Source organism: Cebus imitator, unplaced genomic scaffold, assembly GCF_001604975.1.
Source record: "Cebus imitator isolate Cc_AM_T3 unplaced genomic scaffold, Cebus_imitator-1.0 Scaffold235, whole genome shotgun sequence".
Lineage (NCBI taxonomy): Eukaryota > Metazoa > Chordata > Mammalia > Primates > Cebidae > Cebus > Cebus imitator.
The window spans coordinates 1,149,560-1,171,369 of record NW_016107550.1 but is presented as its reverse complement, the minus strand read 5'-3'; the positions used below and the strand labels follow the sequence as shown (position 1 = coordinate 1,171,369).

The window sequence follows — 21,810 nt, the reverse complement described above, 5'->3', positions numbered from 1 at the left end:
CCTCTCATTTTCCGCATGGTCCATGTCTCCCCTATTCCCCCTGCCTTGATACATCTCAGTTACGGGATCTCTGAATCCCAGGATGTTGTGATCATTCTCGGATTCATGCACAGTCAATGACTACAAAGTTGAGGGACGAATTGAAATATCAGTGCTTTTCTGTCAATGAAAATCTGAGGACTACTAAGGAGGATAGTTAGAATGGGAACAGGCAGAGAAAATGTGTTTTTTCCTCTCGCTGGCATCAGCAGTCTCTTTCTTAGAGTTAACCTTTATTATCAGATTAAGGAAGCAAAAGTTAATGAAAATTTAGAAACAAATGAGTCTCTCCTTCAGTAGAATGTATTATATTAAAAAACCACTTGACTTTAAGTTATTAAGCAATTAAATCTGATGTACAGTATTCCCTCGAGTGACACAGAGTTTCAGACCCTGACATAATTTTTCACTTTCATCATCGCGAGCAAGATACGATTCTTAAAAACCCATTAATAGAAACTTGTGGTTATAAAATACATTGTTGCCCAAATGACACTTCTTTGCAGATGCCATAAAAAGAGCCATGGATAAGCAAAAAAGAAGACCTACTGAGTTTATAGCAGTGGTTGATCACCTCTAACTGGCTGTGTGACCCTGAGCAAGGCGTATAACCTCTCTGAGCTTTGGTTTCCTCACTAACAAAATTAGGATAATAAGAGCACCTTAACAAGTACTAAATTAGCTACTACATGTAAATGAAGAATGCCCGACATATTTAGCTACCATAAAAGGTAAACAGCATTGATAACAATAGCATCGTCAACTATTCCTATGATGATTTTTAATTGTCAGTGAATAACAAAAGCATTTGAAATGGAATCAAAGATGGGGGATCCTACACCACATGATTATTCCTTAACAATTGAGAATTACCCAACAGTGGTGACTCATCTCCAGCTCCACACACGCCACCCCTCAAACAGTCCTCACTGTCTCCACAGAGGTGGCATTAACCCACCCCACACGAAGAGCTCCAGGTCCTGGCTGAAGGATTAAACAATCAGAACTCAACCAAAGAAGTGTTCATGCCCCTTGGACTGAAAAGCCCATGTTTTCTCAAAATACGGTGGCCAAGAAACAGCCAAGCTGTGTTTCCCAAAACGTCTTCCTCCCACAAAATGTTCCGCTTGCCGTTGGTGAGTGTTCTGTGCTTAAATTATTTGGAGAAAATGTGGAATGGACAAAATTACACAAAATCCTTTACAGCTGAACTTTTCAGGGCCTTTGATATGCTAATAAGCCCTGTGAATCCACAAGAGAGGAATATAATACACAAAGTTGGAAGAACATAACTGGCCACGGAGCCTCACTAGGGTATGGAGGAGCCAGTTTGAGAAAGGCCGGTCAGTAAAGGCTGAGACCTGAGTCCTGCAGAGGCGCCGGGCGGGGATGAGGAAGGGGCCAGTTCTGGGAAGCCAGGCCAGACATCTCAGGCCCGACCCCCATCTCTCATCCCTGAAGGCAGCTGAAGGGACATGTCAGAAACCTCAAGCCTCAGCCTCTGCTTCAAACTGGCTCAACCACCCCGACCCATCGACCCATCGCTTGCTACAAACAATTCTTCCAAACTAAAGAAACAAAAGGGCAAGATCCCCTACTTGGAAACCCCATCATTAAAGCCAAGAAAACATTTTTTCACGTGTCCAAGACAAGATCAAGCTGGAGTTAAAAATGCGACTCCAACCAGCAGCTCAGCAGGGAGGGAGTTCCCACCCTCCGTCTTTCTGCTGCAGAAAATCAAATTAGATTCTTTAAAAAACAAACAAAACATGGACTTTGAAGCTCCAAGACAGGAATGCACATAATCTGGACTCAAAAGAATGGGCAAAACATTCCTAAACAAGAGCGGGGGAAGCTTATTTCAAGCAAAGTAAAAAAAAATGAGCAGCTGACAGTCTCAGCAGAGAGGTGAGAAGATGGGGCTCCAGGACCAGGCGGACACAGCATGTCTGCGGGGCAGCCTCCCCCTCTACCCAGCCCACCTCTGCCGGTCCTGCTTCCTAAACAGAAAGAACTGAGGAGGCAATTCAAGATGCTGTAAGGACCTTAGAAAAACACTCAGATACAGTGTTTTCTCACCTCCTAGCATTCTTTCATTCGATCATTCATTTGTTCAACAAATACCTTTTGAAGAGCAACTCAGTGTTGTGCACGACCAGTTTGGGGAGAGCAAAAGCCAATACAAGCTGAGGGATGTGATGCAGAAATAAAGAGACGAGTATTTGGTCTTCATCCTGGGTACTGGTACACAGGTGCTAAAATCCTTGGAATTTTTCTTTCTTTCTTTTCTTTTTTTTTTTTTTTTTGAGACAGCGTCTCACTCTGTCACCCAGGCTGAAGTGCAGTGGTGCCATCTCAGCTCACTGCAACCTCTGCCACCTGAGTTCAAGCGATTCTCCTGCCTCAGCCTCCTGAGTAGCTGGGATTACAGGCACCTGCCACCACATCTGGCTAAGTTTTGGAGTTTTAGTAGAGACAGGGTTTCACCACTTTGGTCAGGCTTGTCTTGAACTCCTGACCTCATGATCCACCCACCTCGGCCTCCCAAAGTGCTGGGATTACAGGCGTGAGCCACCGTGCCTGGCAATCCTTGGAATTTTTCTAAGTGATGGGGTGAGAGAAGCACCTTTTGTCAGTCATGACAAGCCCCTTTCAGCCATACCTGAGTGTATGGTGATGAGGTGATCCTTTGAGCCGGGATGGCTCCAGGTTGGGGGCTGGTCACCAGAAAAACCAAGCCTCGGTGAGAAGTTTTCAGCAATCCCCCAGACTCCAGGTGGGGAAGAAGGGCTATGGATTAAGTCCATCACCAGTGGCCAACGATTTGACCAATCATGCCTTCGTAATGGAACTGTATCAAGACCCCTAAACCAAAGGGCTCAGGGAGCTTCCAGGCTGATGGAGCCCTTGGAGGTGCTGGGAGAGTGGAGTGAAGGGAGACAGCATGGAAGCTCCACACACCATCCGCCATACTCCCCCCATGCATCCCATCTATTGCCTGTTTCTGCATTGTGTCCTATCATAGACTGATGATAAGTCAAGCACTCTCTTGAGTTCTGTGAATCATTCTAGTGAATTACTGAACCTGAGGAGGTTGTGGGACTCTCTTGCCTTTGTAGCCGATTTGGACAGAAGCGTGGATAACCTGGGGACCCAATACTTGGGACTGGCGTCTGAAGTGGGGAGTCTGGTGGGATCAAGCCCTCACACCTGTAGAGTCTGAGGCTGCCTCTGGTAGGGGCACACTTGAATTGAGTGGTAGGTTAATCAGTTCGGTTCTGGAATTGGAGAGTTTGCTGGTGTTGGAAAACACCCCTGGATGGGGGTCGGGGTGTCCTCTCTGAGAAACAAAAAAAAACCCATAAAACTATCTTACAACTTTTTACGCAAATTGATTGCCATTGTATAGTATGTCAAATCCTCAGTAAGATGGGCAAGCAATCTGAAGACCAGGTGAATCCCTTGTAAATGAAGGCCCTAGAGCTCTGCAGCTTCCAGGCAAGCCCTCCCTGGACCGGGCGTGTGTGGTGCAGAGCTGACCGAGAGGACACCTTTTCCCAAGTGGAGCTTCTGTTCCATCAGGGGTAAGGGCTGCAGGGTACAAGCTATAGAGAAGTCCCAAATGAATAAGATAATCCCATGCGCTGAGAGATAAAGGCTATGCAGAAAAGAATAATAAAGAGGGAAGAGAACAATAAAACCACTGGAACAGGGTTTGGGAATTCTTTGCACCCTCATAGGGCTGGCCCCTTCTTCGTGGTCAGGGCTCTCCTGTGCATTGTACTATGCTTAGCAGCACCCTGGCCCCCACCCACTGGATGCCAGAGCACCACTTTCCTGAGACGTCACAACCAAAAATGTCCCCAGGCATTGTCAATGTCCCCTGGGGTGCACAGTCACCCCTAGGTTGGAGCTACTGCCTTAGAGAAGTGGGAGGTATGGGACACAGGGTGACAGGGAAGACCTGATTTCAGAGGGGACGCTGGAGGACAAGAAGGAAGCCAGTCACGTGGAGACCAGAGAAGCAAAGACCCTGTGGAGAGAAGCTGTGGGGAGTCCCAGCCCAGGAGGCTACTGGCAGGTAGGCCCTCGGGGCACCAGCTGACGGGGGTATAAACCCCATAGGAGAGGAGGAAGGGATCAGACTGTAGAGTCTTGAAGGCCAAAGTCAGGGGTGGGGTTTGCTGGAGTGCAAAAAGAGAGGCATAGTACATGTTCTTTCAAAAGAATTCTTTTTTTTTTTTTGAGACTGAGTCTTTGTCGCCCAGGCTGGAGTGCAGTGGCACGATCTTGGCTCACTGCAACCTCCGCTTCCCAGGTTCAAGCAATTCTCCTGCCTCAGCCTCTTGAGTAGCTGAGATTACAGGCAAGGGCCACCAGGCCTGGCTAATTTTTGTATTTTTAGAAGAGACAGGGTTTTACCATGTTGGCCAGGCTGGTCTCAAACCCCTGGCCTTGAGTGATCTAGCCCAACTTGGCCTCCCAAAGTGCTAGGATTACAGGCGTGAGGCACCATGCCTGGCCTCAAAAGAATTCTTACACTATGTATAACTATTAAAGAACATAACTCAGGGAAGAAAAATCCAATTAATGGGGCTGTGTTGAAAGGAAAATGGATTGCTGTCATGTTCTGCATCTGGCCTTCTCCATAGGCCACAAATTATCTCAAGAACATTCAGAACCTAACACTCAAGTGTTTCTTCCTTCAGAAGGGAGTCATGTATGCCCCTTGCACTTCACCCATCTGGAATGTCCACGTTTGCTGCCAGTCGACTCAGACGAGACGGGGCCCTTGGCACTTCCGTTCATGTATTAAACCAAAGGACTCAGGTGTCCATTTCAGTGAGACTGCTTCCCACCTGGGCTCCATTCTGAGGCTGATGGAAGCAGACCATCACTGTGGGAACCTGGTACCAGGAGAGAGATCAGATAACGGGTCCCAAAATAGAAAGTGTTCAATTACCCAGCCCTTGCTTGGACACCCCCATTAACCTATGCACCCAAGCATCATTAGCAAGCCATTTATAACAAAATTGTAATTGAGAGACCCAGAAATACCACTTTAGATTAAGTAATTGAATGCCCCCTCGGTGTAAGATCGATAAAGGGCATCCAATTTCACCCTAGGAAAAACGTATTAAATGATTGTAGCTATAAGCTGATATAGCAGAAGAAAGATGTATGAAACTTCAGAAGAAATCTGGAAGGATTTAAATAAATAGCTTCATTTAGGTAGAACATTTACATCTGCCCTCTGGGGAGAGAGAGGGAAAAAATAGCTAATTACATTATTTTACTTTTATGTTTTAAGGAAAAAAATTCAATGGGTCTTAATTAACCTTTACTGAAACACAAAGCCTTCTTCTGATTAGTATGTCTAACTGCTGACATTTCTCTTTAGGCTATATATATGGAAATATATTTTTTCAAGGGATATTAATCAACAAGTAGGCGAAGGAACATTTTTCACATTTAGCTCAAAGATATAAGGTTGTTGCTGTGACTGAGAAGGAGCCAACAAGACTGAAGAGCTCTGTACACACTATAAATCATCAGTTTCAATCTTCTACCTGGACTTTGACAGTTTTGACCACATCCCAGTCAATAAGCAGAATAAAGCCACACCATTCTGTCAACATTCACCGGCCCACAGAATAGAGGAGAGGACATGGCAGTCACATGGGTTAGGATTCCAAAGCCACGTCCACCCAGTGGCCTTAGACAAATCACGTAAGGTATCTGGGCCTCTGCATTTTCAAAAGAAATCCCTGCTAGCAACAGATCACGTACAGCATTGGAGTTAAGAGCCTGAGTGCTACAGCCAGGTTGCCCAGGTTTGATCTTGAACAAGACATTAAAGGTGTCTTCTCATTTGTTTGGATACAACTTAGGAATAATCACAGGACCTGTGTCAAGGCACTGCTGTAAGCATTCAGTGAACTCATTCACGTAAGGTGCTTAAAAGAGTGTCTGGCCCATGGTTGGTGCTCAATAAATGTTAACTGGCATTACAGATGCACAGTCCTGGCCCACAGTAGGAATTTGACAAATAGTTGTGTATTACACTTTACGATAGATTGCATTATTGGTCTCAATTTCTTCTTCTTCCCTGTGTTCACACCCTTTGCCACTTTGGAGGGCCTTCAGCTACAGGAGTGACGTGTTTCTCCACCTAAAGGTTTGAGCTGGGTGCCTCACTTTGGCCAGCAGAATGAGGCAGAAGTGGGCTTAAGGCTGGCACAGGCTAAGACATATCCTCTGCGCTCATTTGTTCTCTTGCACTCTTGGTTGGCCAGGAGGAGGGGGAGACAGGTGGAGTAGGGCTACCTGGCTGAGCCCACCCAGAGCAGCCCATACCCAGTGGATCCCAGCCAATCCCCAAAGACGCCAGAGAAAGAATAAAGTGTTTTTGTTTTTGTTCTTCAAGTCAGAGTCTCACTCTATCATCCAGGTTGGAGTGCAGTGGTGTAGTCTCGGCTCACTGGAACCTCCACCACCACCAGCAGCAGATATGCCAACACAATGATGGGAACTCGGAGGGGAGGCCAGGCGCAGTGGCTCACGCCCGTCATCCCAGCAGTAGGTAGGCGGATGGCTGGAGCCCAGGGGTTCTAGACCAGCTTGGGCAACATGGCAAAACCCTGCCTCTACAAAAAATACAAAAATTAGCTGGGTGTGGTGGTGCACACCAGTAGTCCCAGCTACTTGGGAGGCTGAGGTGGGAGGATTGCTTGGGGAGGTTGAGGCTGCAGCGAGTCATGATCACACCACTGCACTCCAGCCTATGCAACACAATGAGACCCTCTCTCAAAAAAAAAGAAAAAAGACACTCGGAAGGGAGCTGTTCCTAAATCAAGACACAATGGCTGAAACATCAAAAAATAACACACCAGGTTATTTTCTGACAAAATGTGTGTTTGTGACAACCACAGCTGTTTGGTTTTAGGTATCCAGACAACCGGCCCACTCTCCCCCGCCTCGTGATGTAGAGGCCTTCCTCCTTGCCTCTTTCCAGTTACTAATTTCTTCCTTGCTTCCTTCCTCTCCCGGAGCAAGCCCTTCCTGTAATCTGATCCTTATGGTTCCCTTGCCAAATTTCATCTTTCCTGATGGCTGGGACACGTCACCTGTGCTTTGTCTAAAACAGGTATTCTCAAACCACGATCTGGGGGGATCTTCCTGGTTGGCCCAAAAGGTGCACATACAAAACCCAGGCAGTTTTTTAAGCTTATTTTTAAAGCACACTTGACTCTCTGTTAAGTTCATCATCAACATTAATTTTGGTTAATCACGACTGCCTTATATGCATAGAAAGTACATTCAGTGCTATTATTTTAGTCCAAAGCCATATCCATAATAAATGGGCCTTTTCCCCAGATCAGATCTCTACAACATGCAGCCAGCACCTCCCCTCCATCCTGAGCTCACTGATTCTCAACTTGGTAGAAAAATGGGATATAGCAAAAATGGTTTCCAAGCAGTGAAAAAATAAGGCATGACACCAGGCTGGGGAGGCAGGCACATCTGCATTTCTACCCAACTCAAGTCTGTAGATGCTCTGTGATCTCAGGCAACAAATTTAACCATTCTGTGCTTAGGTTTCCTCATCTGTAAAATGGGAATAAAATGATCTCAGTCTCCTAGTGCGAATATGAGGAAAAAATGAGATCATACACACAAAATGCTTAACCCAGAGTCTAGTATCCTGCAGGCCTTGGAAGGATGAGCATCCCAAAATATGCCAAATTGATATTTTGATGATTTCAAGTCGAAAACATTGGAGAAATTGTAGTTTCACAAAGGGCCAGCTGACCTGTCTCTTCCTGCATACACCAAGGCATAGACTCCTCTGGGAGGAGTACCCTTCCCCTGCCAGTCTGCGAAAATCGCCCTCACCTGGGAACTGGGGGCTGAAGTAGACCAGGATAAATACACTTAACAAAGTAACCCTGCTCTTCCACTGATTTTACACACTCCCGTAGATTTCCTAGACTCCCCTAGAAGTGGATATTGCTCCCCCAGATCCCTTCTGTCCCATCTTTGTCTAAAAACATCTTGCTTTGGCCACTCCTTCTAACGTCACTCTTTTGTGAAGATTCCCACATACACGTAAAACTAACAAAATGTGTTTGCTTTTCTTTTGTCTGCCTGGTGTCAAGTTGGCTTCTGGATGCAGCTGAGGAGCCTATATAAGAGCTAACGAAGGGGGCTGGAGGTGATCTCTGGCTCCCCTGCATCTCAATGAATGACACAGATTCCTTGCATTATTACTGGAGAGACCCTTGGGTCCTCACTCCAGGGATACTTGCTTTCAGTGTACATATATTATAATTCCAGACACTGGTGTCCATTTTCCTGTCTGCCACTCATCTGAGGTGATGCCTGGGAAGAGGCAGGTGGCCACACAGATGCAGGAAGTGACACCCGAGTGCCACAGTAGAAACAAGACACTAAAAAGCTGAGCTGGGCGGGGTCATTTGGGCACCCCTGTCACCAGAGCCCCCAGCTCTGGCAATCCAGGCACAGCTGTGGGGAAAATTCTGGAAAAGCTCACCCCCTTCTAAACACCCATGCCCATCCAGAACTTGTTTCAGTGCTCAACAGCGAGAGCCAACTTTCCAGAAATGCACCCATCCCCAAAGATCTGGAGTACACCAGCCACTGCTATGCAGATGGGAAATGTGAAACAGAAGAAAGAAGCTCCTGGAATCACTGGAGATTCTACTGCAGTCATTCACCGTAAGAAACACCCAGAACCCCCGAGGAATGATGGTGGGCACACCCAGACCCAGGTTGAAACCCAGGTGGGTTCCAGCAAATCATCAACTTGCCAGTACAAACCTGTAAGTACCTGTTATCCAGCCTGCCTTTTACAGAGGGGAAACTGAGGCCAGTGCGGTCTGTACTTCCCCAAGGACATGCAGCCCATTATAGAAGGGTGGGGTAAGAGACTCCAGGGTCCTGACACTCCGTCTTCCACCAACCCTCATGAGGGGAGCCCATCCCAACCACCACGAAGGCCTGGCCTCGGACAGTCCAGCAGCTTCTCCAGGCCCCTGGTGTTCTTCCTCCTTCCAATCTTTTGAGGAATCCCTTCCGAGAAAACAGATTTGCAGTCTCATCCAGAGACACAAGACAGGACAGTGAGGGAAACACACCAGGAGGCAGCTGACAAGATGAAGCTCAGCTCCCTCCTTCCATCTCCTTTGAGCGCCTCGTCGGCCTGGGGCATTGAGTCTTAAACTGTCTCCATCCAGACTCTATTCATCATTCAGGCTTGTCTCCCGCAGCTGGAGAAGTGTGCTAGGAGACAAGTCCAGCACCAGGACAGAGACAAGAGATGGGGGAACAGGGATGTGCAGAGGCTGGCCTGGTGCCAGGTGTGGGGACGGGAAAGCAAGGCGGGAAGGGACAGGGAGGAGGGAGAGGCAGCGCTGTCCCTTGTCAGTTACCCTTGCAGCTGAGACAATGCACAGGAATGGAATTGGCCCATGCACAGGAGGCAGGCCCCGGTGCACAGCCCCCAACCTTGTTTTTGTCCCTGCACACCAAAGGGAAAATCCTGGGCTCTGTATGATTGGATACTCTGCAACCCAGGCCTGTACGACCGGACACGCCACGGCCCAGGCCTGTGCGACCGGACACGCCACGGCCCAGGCCTGTGCGAACGGACACGCCACGGCCCAGGCCTGTACGACCAGACTCTCTGCAGCCCAGGTGGTGGCTTCCATGATGATTTGCGTCTTGAAACTTCAGAGCAGCAAAGGAGGGACCTTGCCAGCAAGGCAGGGAGCTGCTGGGTGTCCTGATCACTAACCTGGCTGGTCACCCTGAACATCACTTCATCTCTCGGGGCCGCTGTTTCTCCGTATATAAGATATGGATTTGGGCCTGCCCCTTTCGGCCCTAACACTCATGGGTGTATTATTTGAAGTCAATTTATCCTTAATACAAACTCATTATCTTCATCGGTTATGTCTTTCAGGGCTGCTCAGAGGCCAATGATTTTGCAGTAAGCGTTGAAGAGCCGGCACAGTGCTTGCTTTTATTAGCCAGATAATTAATCCAACAGAGACACAGGGTTTTCTCCAGATTAGTGGCTCACACACTTCTGCACATGTTTATTTAAACACCTACTGTGTACAGGGCTTGCATTTGCTGGGGCTCCAAAGACAGAAAAATGAACAGCCTGGGTCCTCTTGTAACCTCCCATCTAACTCCAGAACAAAGACTCCAGAGGCTCCAGAAAAATGCCCACATTCAGGACTGTATATTCCATTTCAAGGACAGCCGTGAACCCACCCAACCCCAGAGAATCTGCAGAAGAACTAGCTGTGCTCCAGGAAGCCGAAAAAGCACGGTAACAACAGCAATGATTCAGTGAAACAGAGCCTCTGGCCGAGGCAGGCAGGAGGGAGAATGGGGTCTTTTTCGTATTCTCTGCGATAGCTTGCTCTCGAATAGGGTAATCAGCTCCAGCTCCCTTGTGCAACCACCCGAGATATTGGCCAAACACAGCAGATGTCCCAGTCTCTCTGAAATGCACAAAATAATCAGGTTTTCTCGGCGAAGGGGCAGGGTGGACCAGAGACTTCAAATATGTTCATGCTGTAGTTCTCCCTCAATGATTTCAATGTGCACAAAACACTCTAAAGGTCTTTGTGGCACAATCAATAATTTTTTCTGAAACCAAATGGGGAGAAAAAGTATTTCAGAGCACTCATTTTATTATTTCCAGTGGTAAATCACACCAGTGTCGAGACTAGATTTTCTCAAGCTTGTATATCTACTGACTCCGGTTTTCCAACAAGGCAGAGCCCGCTCAGGGTGTGCCGTGAAACGCGCCGACCGAAATGGCTCTAGGAACAAAACAAGGACAGTCATATAACTGCAAAGCATTTCAGCAGCACATGGAGTCTGTTTCGGGTTTTAAGTGACCCCAGGGATGGCAAAAGAAGAAGGAAATGCCTGATAGTCCAGTGTCTGCCACCTGCACAGGACCATGCTAGGTCCCTTCTTCATGGCACTCTCTGAGGTCGGCACTGAGATTCCCCAAGTCACGTGTGGGAAACTGAGGCACAGCAGGGTTAAATACATGCCTAGACTCACAGGGCTCACCAGTGGTGGGGACAGAATCCAGCTGCAGGTCTGTGTGGCTGCAAAGCCTGTGACCTTTCTCCTGCAGAAGGCGAACGAAGCTATAATGACTCCAGTTATTGTCAGGTCTAGGGGAACCTGCTCAGAACTCAAGGCTCCCAGAGAAGCACGGTCAGCCATCACCCAACCCACCGGCCACCCATCTCCCATGCGAGGAGGTGAGGCTGGACTACAAGCGCCAGAAAAGGCCAGGGTCAGTGGTGCTCAACCCTGATTAGCACAGAGTAAGCGCTCAATAAATAGTTTAAAATTAAAGAGCCAAGGAACAAACTCTAGAAAGCATGGCAAATATCCAGTAAATATCCAGAACAGAGTTCTTATTGCTGAGTCACAACAGCAGTGACACAAGCTAACATGTGCTGAGGACTTCCTTATGTACAGACACCAGGCTGTGGTTGATATGGATTATTCTATTTAAATGTCATAATCTGAGAGGCAAGTACAATCACTATTTACATTTTACAGATGGAAAAACTGTGGCCCAGAGAATTTAATGCTATAGACTTTCTCCCCCAAATGACTTACAGAGTACAGGAGAGCCAGCTGGCCTAGGGATGAGCTGGAGACCCAAAGGCCTAGGCTGATCCCCGGCCACACGGTTTAACCAGCCTCATGACCACAGGCAGCCCTCCTCACCACTTCAATCCTCATTCTCTTTATTTCAAAGTCTATGTGGAAGGCTCAGCATTGTCACATGGGGGCAGTGATCTCAGGAACCCAGGGTGTTTAATAAATGTTATACTTATTCTTTTGGCATGCTTTCAGGGTTCAAACTCCTACAACAGCAAATCTTAACTACTGGTGGGGCGCAGTGGCTCACACCTGTAATCCCAGCACTTTGGGAGGCCAAGGCAGGCAGATCACAAGAGGTCAAAAGTTCAAGACCAGCCTGATCAACATGGTGAAACCCCATCTCTACTAAAAATACAAAAATTAGCTGGATGTGGTGGTATGCACCTGTAATCCCAGATACTCAGGAGGCTGAGGCAGGAGAATTGCTCGAACTTGGGAGGCAGAGGTTGCAGTGAGCTGAGATTGTGCCACTGCACTCCAGACTGGGCAATAGAGCGAGAGTCAAAAAAAAAAAAAACCTTAGCTACCAGGAAAAAGTGACACATTTTCAGACTAGGGGTCATTCTGGCTGTCATGTGTTTAGACTACAGAGATGAGTGGTACATTCTAGTTGCTGTCCAACAATTTTTCCTTGACATAAATAGAAAAATGAATGAAAAGCAGCAGCTCAGAGGATAATGCACAGACTATAGATTAGGGACAAAAGGAGCAGGGTGACTCTATCCACCCTCAGGTCCCCAGAGCCCTCCTGCCCACTTTGACCTGTCTTCTCGAACAGCGAAAAGGCTGCAGGACAGTGGAAGACGCCCAGCCCAGATGTCCTTCAGGATGGGCAGAGGAGAAAGGCCTCGCATGGACACATGGCGCACACGCTCAGACCCACAGTGAATCCTGATTCTGCAGATGCACGACACACCCCAGAACGAATCCATTCCAGGCCGCACGATTGAAAGGGGCGCAGCTGCACTCTCCCCACCAGATGGCCTTGCTGATCCGGGGAGTTCTAAACATTGTTTTATTTCCAAAGATGAGCAAGATAAGAATCTGGTTAACCCTTCAACGGGAGGAACTGCCTAAAAACCCTTCATTGGAATTTCTTTCTTTCTGATGGAAAGACCAAGCAACCCAAATAAATGAAGAGGGCTTCTGGAGGGTTTTAGAGCCAGGTGAGTGGAGTTTCTCCAGGGGGTCACCTGAAGACAGCTGACATTCGCTGTCTGCCCTAGATGGATCCAGCCCTAACTAATCGTGGCAAGAGGCGAGGAGAACAGTTTCAGTACAAACCTAACTTGGCTGTAGGGACCGCAGGAGTGTGCAGAGGTGTGGCATCCCCAGGCGATGTGTGCTCAGGTGTTCCAAACCCCCCCCCAGTGTGTGCTGGTCCTCCCCAGGAGTGTATGGACACGCACCAGCCCCGCCCCCAGGAGCGTGTAGAAATGTACTCCCCCAGGAGTGAGTGTGCAGAGGTGTGCCTGCCCCTCCTCCAGAAATGTGTGTTGTGCCAAGCTCCTCCAGGAGTGTGCAAAGGTGTGTCTCCCCCAGGGTATGTGGAGGTGTGCTAGACCCTTCAGGAGTATGTGGAGGTGTGCCAGGCCCCCAGGGGTGTGTGGAGGTGTGCCAGCCCCACCAGGCATGTGTGGAGGTGTGCCATCCCCACCAGAGATGTGTGCAGATGTGCCAGGCCCCTAGGGGTGTGTGGAGGTGTGCCAGCCCCACCAGGTGTGTGCAAAGGTGTGCATCCCCCAGGGGCATGTGGGCATGTGGAGGAGTGCCAGCCCCTCCACCTCAAGTGTGCAGAGGTGAGTGAGCCAGGAGCTGTATGAAGCCACAAGACAAACTAAAGCTTCCAAGTTTAAAATATTTGAAATTTCCAACGTTGAAAATATTGTTTTCAAATGAAGTTATACCCACGTATATTACTAACTGACACAAAATTTGCAGAGTTCCAGCTCACCTTGCTGGCTGCAAGCTGTCCTGGCCGGCCTGGGGAACCCCAGCGAGCTCTCACTGTCTTTCACCGTTGAGTACTGAAGAGGAAAGTTTGAGAAGCACTGGTGTAGGGAGCGGGGAAAGAACCAGGACGAGCAGCTGTTTTATGGCAGGCATTAAGCTGGGAGCCTATTTCATCCCATCTCTTTCTTTTACACAACACTAAAGGTGGGTGTCATCGCTCCATTGTGCAGACAAGAAAACGGAGGCTCTGGGTGGTGAAGTGGCTTGCCTAAACCACACTGCAAGTCAGTGGCAGAACTGGATTTAAACACAAGCGGAAGCTCAAACTGCCTCTCACTTCATGGAGGAGAAGGACACACACATTCACATTCACTCCCTGATATGGTTTGGCTGTGTACCCACCTAAATCTCAACTTGAACTGTAGCTCCCAGAATTCGTACCTGTTGTGGGAGGGACCCAAGGGGACGTAATTGAAGCATGGAGGCCGGTCTTGCCCATGCTAGTCTCATGACAGTAAATAATCACGAGATCTGATGGATTTATCAGAGGTTTCCACTTTTACTTCTTTCTCATTTTCTCTTGCCGACGCCATGTAAGACGTGCCTTTGGCCTCCTGCCATGATTCGGAGGTCCCCCCAGCCATGCGGAACTCTAAGTCCAATTAAACCTCTTTTTCTTCCCAGTCTTAGGTATGTCTTTATCAGCAGCATGAAAACTAATACACTCCCCACACAGTTTCCCGTCGATGGCCGTGGGTGGCATTTGGGGGGCTTTGCTTTCTATGTATACCTTTCCATCTTGCTTCCAATCTTACTTACATAGAGCAAGCATTGCTTTTGTAACTACAAAGATAATAAAGAAGAAATGATAAATGTTGCACAACAAAGGTGTGGGAAATAGAAAACGGACTGGACCCAGGCCCCCAGAACGTGAGTTCACGCCCAGTAAGTCACGTCTCTGAGCCTCAGTTTTCTTGTCTGTTGAAAATGCACTCACTCCTTGCCTCCCCCGTCGGATCAGGTGGAATAGGGGATTGAAACGAGGCCACAAGACCACATGAGGCGAGGCAGAGCTGGGATCACGGCTTTGTGCAAAGCCCCAGTGGGAAGCTCTGTCCAAGCTGCACAGGATCCCCTCCTTTCTCAAGTTATCTTTGAATTAATAACATCTTTCCTCCAGACATACTATAATGCTTATTTACCAAAACAAAACAAAACAAAACAAAAAACCCTCATATTGCCATTCAACTCCAAATGACTGGGAGTGCAGCCGGGTAGGACATTGTCCCTTGTCATCATCTCTGCCATTGCAATGGAAAGCCCCAAGCAGACCACAGAATTCCCTGGAGTGGGAATTTCATAAACAAGCATAGACCAAAAGAACACAACGGACAATGTGACCCCGGAGGACGCTGTTTTATGAGTATTCACCAAAGCCCAGAGAGCCTGTGACAGAGGTGGCCTAGGAGCTCATTCCATACAGCTACTGGGAGCATAGGAACAGGCGCGCACCCCTGTGGAAGGAGAAACCTGGTGGGGAAGAAAGATAAAAAGCCAAACCCAGAGGCAGGTAAATATCCACACAGCCATCTGGTTTGTATCAACGCCTTACTGGCTGCGAGCCCTCAGGCAAACTGCTTTGCACTTGCCACGCCTCCGTTTGCTGATCTGTAGCAGGGAGATAATGGCAGTACCGACCCCACGGACAGGCGTGGGGATTAGATGGGAGAATCCACACAGAAACACTCCCATGGTACCCGCTAACTAACTGCTCGATAAACAGCAGCCACCACCGCTACCATCCTCGTGTCTTTTTCTTCCCTCCCTCCCATTTCTGCAAACAGGATCACAGCTCAACAGTAAGGACTTTGGCCTGGTGTATAAAGACCCAGCTGAGCCCAAATCAGTGGCCGAATACTTTTTAAAAGGATGAAGGGAGCCCGAGGCTCTGGCAGTGAAGTGGCTTGCCCTAAATCACATTGCACGCGAGAGGCAGAGCTGGATTTAAACACGTGCTGAAGCCCAAACTGCCTCTGACCTCATGGAGAAGGGGGACACACATTCGCTTTCACTCATCAAGACGTTTCCCATTGTCAACAGTGCGGTAGGATTCGGGGGGCTTGTCGAAAGCTGCATGCAGACCAGCAATGTCTGAACAAAACTGCCTTAGGGAGGCTGGGAGAAAGCCCTTCTCCACCCTGATATGGCCTGAAGACGCTGGCCCCACCAAGACACCAGGAGGCAAAAGCTGTTTTTCAGAGAAAAAGAGAGATTCAGAGAAGAAACTCATTTAAAAATGGTCATTTCAGGCTGGGTGCAGTGGCTCATGCCTGTAATCCAAGCACTTTAGGAAGCCGAGGCGGGTGGATCACCTGAGATCAGGAGTTCGAGACCAGCCTGGCCAACATGGTGAAATCCCGTCTCCACTAAAAATACAAAAATTAGCTGGGTGTGGTGGTGGGTGCATGTAATCCCAGCTACTCTGGAGGCTGAGGCAGGAGAATTGCTTGAACCCGGGAGGCGGAGGTTCCAGTGAGCTGAGATTGCACCACTGCACTCCAACTGGGTGACAGAGCAACACTCCATCTCAAAAAAAAAAAAGGAAATTTCAGACCCTCCTTCTCCTTGTCAACCTCCTCTAGCTTTTTAGAAAACAGACCCAGTTTCTTATAACTCCACTCAAATCTAGAATCTAGATTTCCAACCTCTGTAAAATAGGTCAAACAAGTATTTATTTATAGACCTATCACCCAAGACTCAGAACTTGGATATGCCTAGTCTATCAAAAAGGAATCTTTTTTCTTTTCTCTTTTCCATTAGAGACAACCTAACAGTGTTGATGGGCATAACTTTAAAAAAAAATCTCTCCAAGTTTCAGTATTTAGAACTGGAGAAGTGAACATTCAATAAATATTACAACAAAGGCATATTCGCCAAGAATACCCACATCTCTCCTGAGCGCAGCAAAGACCCTGCTTAAACAGCCGCTATCTTGCTCATCCTGTCAAGAAACAGGGGCAGGTGCCAGCTCTGGAGGGAAAGTCTTCTTTCGCAGAGAGGTAAAGGAGGGGGAAGCGAGACGCAGTGATACAGTGTAGGAATCAGACAGCTGAGCTTCCAGCACTGATGTGTCCTCAGTGCTATGTAAACACGATAATAAAAAAAACTTGTTCAAAACATAATAAGTGGATCTTGGCTGAGGCACAGTCATCTCCCGCAAAGCAAATGATCTATGGCATGAGAAATTAGTAACCTCTTTGAATTAACCACAGAAGAGTGGAATCTTTCTCTTAAAGATCTGGAAAGCATTCAGGCCTCATTATGAAGGCTGGGACTTGTTTGCAGATAGCAGATTTCCTTCTGGGCTAAAAAGAAGTCTCAAAAAAAAAAAAAAAATGGACTTAAGAAAAGTCATCATAGCTGACTAGTTCAAGCTGACTGGTGCCATCAAGAACTGCTCTGGTTTCTGTTTTAGAAAAATAAATATTTGGTCAAAGCACGCAGTTGTTCAGACCTGAAGTGAGTTCAGAGTGAGTAAGAATTTTGCTCGATGCCATCGAAGGGCCTGTGTGATGGCCTCCCCCTCCCCAAGGCCTTCCCCATCCTTCCAAAGGTACAGCAGTGGCCACGGAGCAGAACGCAAGCCCCTGAGTTGGAGTCCCCGGGGATTCAGGGTGCCCAGCGTGGGCACTGCTCTGGCCTTGTGGGGCTTATAACCCAGGGGACACCACACCCACTCTATGACTTTGGGGGGGTCCCCCAACCTCTGTACCCCTCCTTCATTGCTGGGCTGTACCTGGGAACATTCGACCCCCCTTGCAGCACTGCACCCACCCAACCCCAACCCCCACTCCACACCCAACCCCAACCCCCACCCCTGCTGGCTGCCTTTATCTCGCTGGCTCTGTGTGTCCATCTCTGCCTCCCCCAGCCTCCTTAGCCAGACCCCATTTTCCCCAACACCACTGGCCCTGCTAGACGAATTCACTCTTGCTCACCCTTCTGCTCTCAGGCCAGGACCCCTTCCCTGAAACCCAGACCACACCGGCCCCGCCCTGATCCCTCCAACCCGTCCCACTTCCCATTTTCGTGCGTGCATGTCTGACTAGCATCTGCCTTGAACAGCTGACAGTCTTATCAGCTCTGTGAAGGCAAGAGCCTTCTTTTGTTCACTCTTACAAAAAAGTCCCTAAGAAACTATCTTTGTAATCATAAAGGTAAGCAGGTGACACATAAAAACATAGCCCAATCATAAAGAAAGTCCCAGTACATGTTGGTGGAGGGGGCAGGGGGGGCTTGAATTTAAAATTTGGGCCAAGTGCGGCGGCTCTTGCCTGTAATTCCAACATGTTGGGAGGCCGACATGGGAGGACGGCTTAAGCCCAGGAGTTCAGGACCAGCCTGGGCCACATGGCAAAACTCCATCTCTACAAAAAGTTTAAAAATTCGCCAGGCATCGTGGTGGTGCCTGCAGTCCCAGCTACTTGAGAGGCTGAGGTGGGGGGATCTCTGGGACCCAGGAGATCCAGGGTGCCGTGAGCCGTGATCATGCCCCTTGCACTGCAGCCTGGGCAACAGAGCAAGACCCTGTCTCAAAAGGAAGAAAAAAATAAAGAAATAAAATAAAACTTGGTAGGTTTTACGATTCTGCCTCTAGGCTTAGTCTCTATGTTACTGAAAACCTGTTTCTCCATGACCATCAGGGGAATTGCTGTCACCCAGCTCTGCTGTGGGACTGCTGGGGATTGGCCCCGTCTTTGCCGGCCCTGGGGTTCCAGACACCCACAGAGAGCTGCTCCCTCCTCCCACCCCCCCGACCCGAGTCCTGCTGGGAGCAGAAACAGGGGTGATTCTGAGGGCCCCATAATGTCATCTCATTCCTACCAGCCTCAAGAGCCCCTTCCTGGGGCTTTCCAAATTAGCTTTCACCCTTAACAAAACATGCCAAAATGATATGTCTCAGTAAATTATATGATTCTTATCTGTGGCCAGATGTCTTGTTTTTTCAGTTTTGTTTTGTTTTGACCCATTCTCAGTTTCATATAACCCTTCCAGGCAAATTTCTGCACCCAGTCAGTATAATTTTTCAGCACATGCCGCAAAATCCCAGGTACCGAGCTCAGAACAAAAGAAGGGGAAAAATCCCTCCTACCTTTTGGATCATTTTCATTCCTTTCCCGTAAAGGGAACCTGGAATCGTTTCAAAAGCATCGAGTACTCAGAATCAACTAAACACCCCAATTCTTTTTTCTTTTTTTCTTGTTTGGTCCCCTCAGTCACTTTTTCCCCTCTTCTACCCTTCAGAAAAGACAAAACACCAGTTACCTATCTAATTAAGTGAGTGCCTCCATTTCATCTGTTTGAGGGACTCGCTGGGCTTTATGGGAGGACTAGATGTGGGGATTAAAAGATTATTCGTCAAGTTACCGAGCGTTGGTCTAGGAGGGGCTCGAGTGTGGACCAGCGAGGGGAAGGGGGCGCTCCGAAGCTGAAATGGGAAGAAAGAGATGGATGTTTCTCCAACTTCTGTAGCTAACACGCCGCGGGTCTGGGACTCGAACCCAGGGCTGTCCTTGCCTACCACCACCAGGACGTGTCTGTCACTGCTTCTGCATCTACTTCTGTGACTGACCTACAGTTCCTCTTATGTAACTGGCTGGGGAAAAAAAAGTTTACACTGTCCAACGCAATTTGCAATTATCTTTTTTCTAAATATTCGTCAGCTGGGATTATTTTCCCCTTCTGATGACGACACAGCCAGGGACATTGCTGGAAAGTTTTCAGTTGACTTTGTTTTTCTGAGGTTTTCACACCCAAAACCTTGAGTAAAAATGAAGGATGATGAACAAATCCCAAAGGTGCTTTTCCTTAGAAATGGCCAAAAGTGTTCACTTTATAGTTTTAAAAAGAGGCGGAGACCTTTCATCTTAGAGTGGGGGTGCCCCCACCTGGGCTGCCATGGCCTCCCTCCAGGAAAGGTGTGCTCCAGCCCAGCTGCAGCTCGTTTCCTGGGCGTTCCCCTGACCAACTAAGCCCAGCCCAACCACAGCTTTCTGAGACAAAGCCGGGGCTTTTGGTGACCGCACATGCCTTGGGCTCAGCCTCCTCCTTTTGGCCCATTCACGCTACCCCCACTAGGGCCTGAGCCACCCCAAAGGTGCCCTGCAGCTGGGGCAGAGGGGCCATTTGCACACCCCACAGTAACTGGCTGCACTTAGCACTGTGCCAGGCATGCAGCCCCCATCTGAGCGACAAGACAACCACACCCCAGACCACCCTGCACTTAATGCTGGGAATCCCGGGACTTCTTCAAGCAACACACTTCAAACTCCCTCAAAAGTCTCTTTGGGGATCACAAAGAAGAGATTAGGGCTATTTTTCAGAGGTAACATGAAGCCCAGATATGGATCTCCCATGAATATTTTCTGGCCAGTAATTTACATTCACATCATTCATTGAAATCTCTGGCATCTACTGCACTTATTCAGACCAATTTGCTCAGTGATCAGTGCAGGAGCACTTCCATCCTGCTTCCTAAGGCGTGCAATCCAGTTGGGCATGGAAGCCACTAGAACAGAAGCTCAGATCCAAACTGAGGCACTTGAGAGATCATGGTGTTGAAACCTCTCACCTCCCAGATAAGGGCCAGGAGCAGGCCACCTGCCCCAAACCAAGGTTGACTTTCAAGTCTAATAAACAGGGCAGTTGGAGGCTTATTTTGCGTATTGAGCAATTAAGCTTATAACTGGAAGTCTAAGCCCTCAAGTACTTTCAGACACTGAGTAAAAAACAGAAGTTTTGCTTTGTGTTTTGTTTTGTTTTGAGACACATCCTTGCTCTGTTGCCTAGGGTGGAGTACAGTGGCACAATCTCGGCTCACTGCAACCTCTGCTTCCTGGGTTCAAGCGATTCTCCTGCCTCAGCCTCCCAAATGGCTGGGATTACAGGCATCCCCCACCACACCAGGCTAATTTTTGGTTTTAGCAGAGATGGGGTTTGTGATCCGCCAGCCGCAGCCTCACAAAGTGTTGGGATTACAGGCGTGAAGCCACCGTGCCCAGCCTAGAAACAGAAGTTAATATAATTTCCCCCAAGTAGAGTTGGATTTTCAAGTTTCATTAAAGGTTGTGTCTGAGTGTGCAAAGTGAAAATGATAAATTGAGGCAATTATCCAGATACTTAATGTCAAACTCCCAGAAACTTTGCCTCGATTAGTGAAATAACTGAAGCAAAAAATGAGCATATGGCTAATTCCCGGAATAGCTGGCTTGAGCTCTCACCTGCTCTGGGGGTCAGAGGCAGAGCCAAGGGGATGGTGGGGCCAGTCCGGACCCTGCAGTGGTTTATGTGCTGACCATTCGGGAGCAGAGTGGTGGTTACCAGGACATGGGTCATCTATACGGCTGGGGTTCTTATCCTGGCTCCATGCCCTGATGCTTAGCCTGTCTCAGTTCTTCATCTGAAAAATGGGGATGATGTGACAATATGTCACATCAGGAGGACTGAGAAAATCCATGGGAAACACCAAGCAAGGACCAGGCACCCGGGAAGTGCTGGAGTCGTTAGCAGCACTCCTCACTGTGGTAACCATCATTGTCACTATTACTGCTGTTTCCACTTGCTCTTTGGTTTTTTAGCTGATGTGCCAGGTACATGTCTGGTCTGGTCTGTGTCACACACTTCCACATTTTCTTCCAGCATCTCCTGGAGGGCTGGCTTGCTGAAATGCATCCGAAATGAGCGACTTTACTGTCTGTTGCAATAACCAGTCCTTCATATTCAAATCCAGAAAAAGATCAAACGCATACATGTTAATGTCTTCTAAGTCAGCTGTGAAAAGCATCACTGTGCTCTTATTAAAAATTCTGCTTTCATCACCTGCTTTAATATCCCTGTTCTTGAATTAAAAAAAGAAGTCAGAAAGACAGGAAAACAGTTATTTTTAAAGTAAGACCTCATCTTGTGAATAAATGTAAAACATTCTATTTTAATAAGAAACACAAATTCAAACAATTAAAAAGGGGATCATTTTTACTTTAGAATGGTTGGCCTTGTGGTATTTTGGGCCCTAACTACACAAAGAAATCA

At 48.1% G+C, this 21,810-nt stretch overlaps 1 protein-coding gene across 4 annotated transcripts in view; it reads right to left on the bottom strand.

Annotated features, from left to right (window-relative positions):
- The window catches only part of CHST15 (carbohydrate sulfotransferase 15), an 83,792-nt gene that overhangs the window by 36,795 nt on the left and 25,187 nt on the right, over positions 1-21,810 (bottom strand). The window lies entirely within an intron of this gene.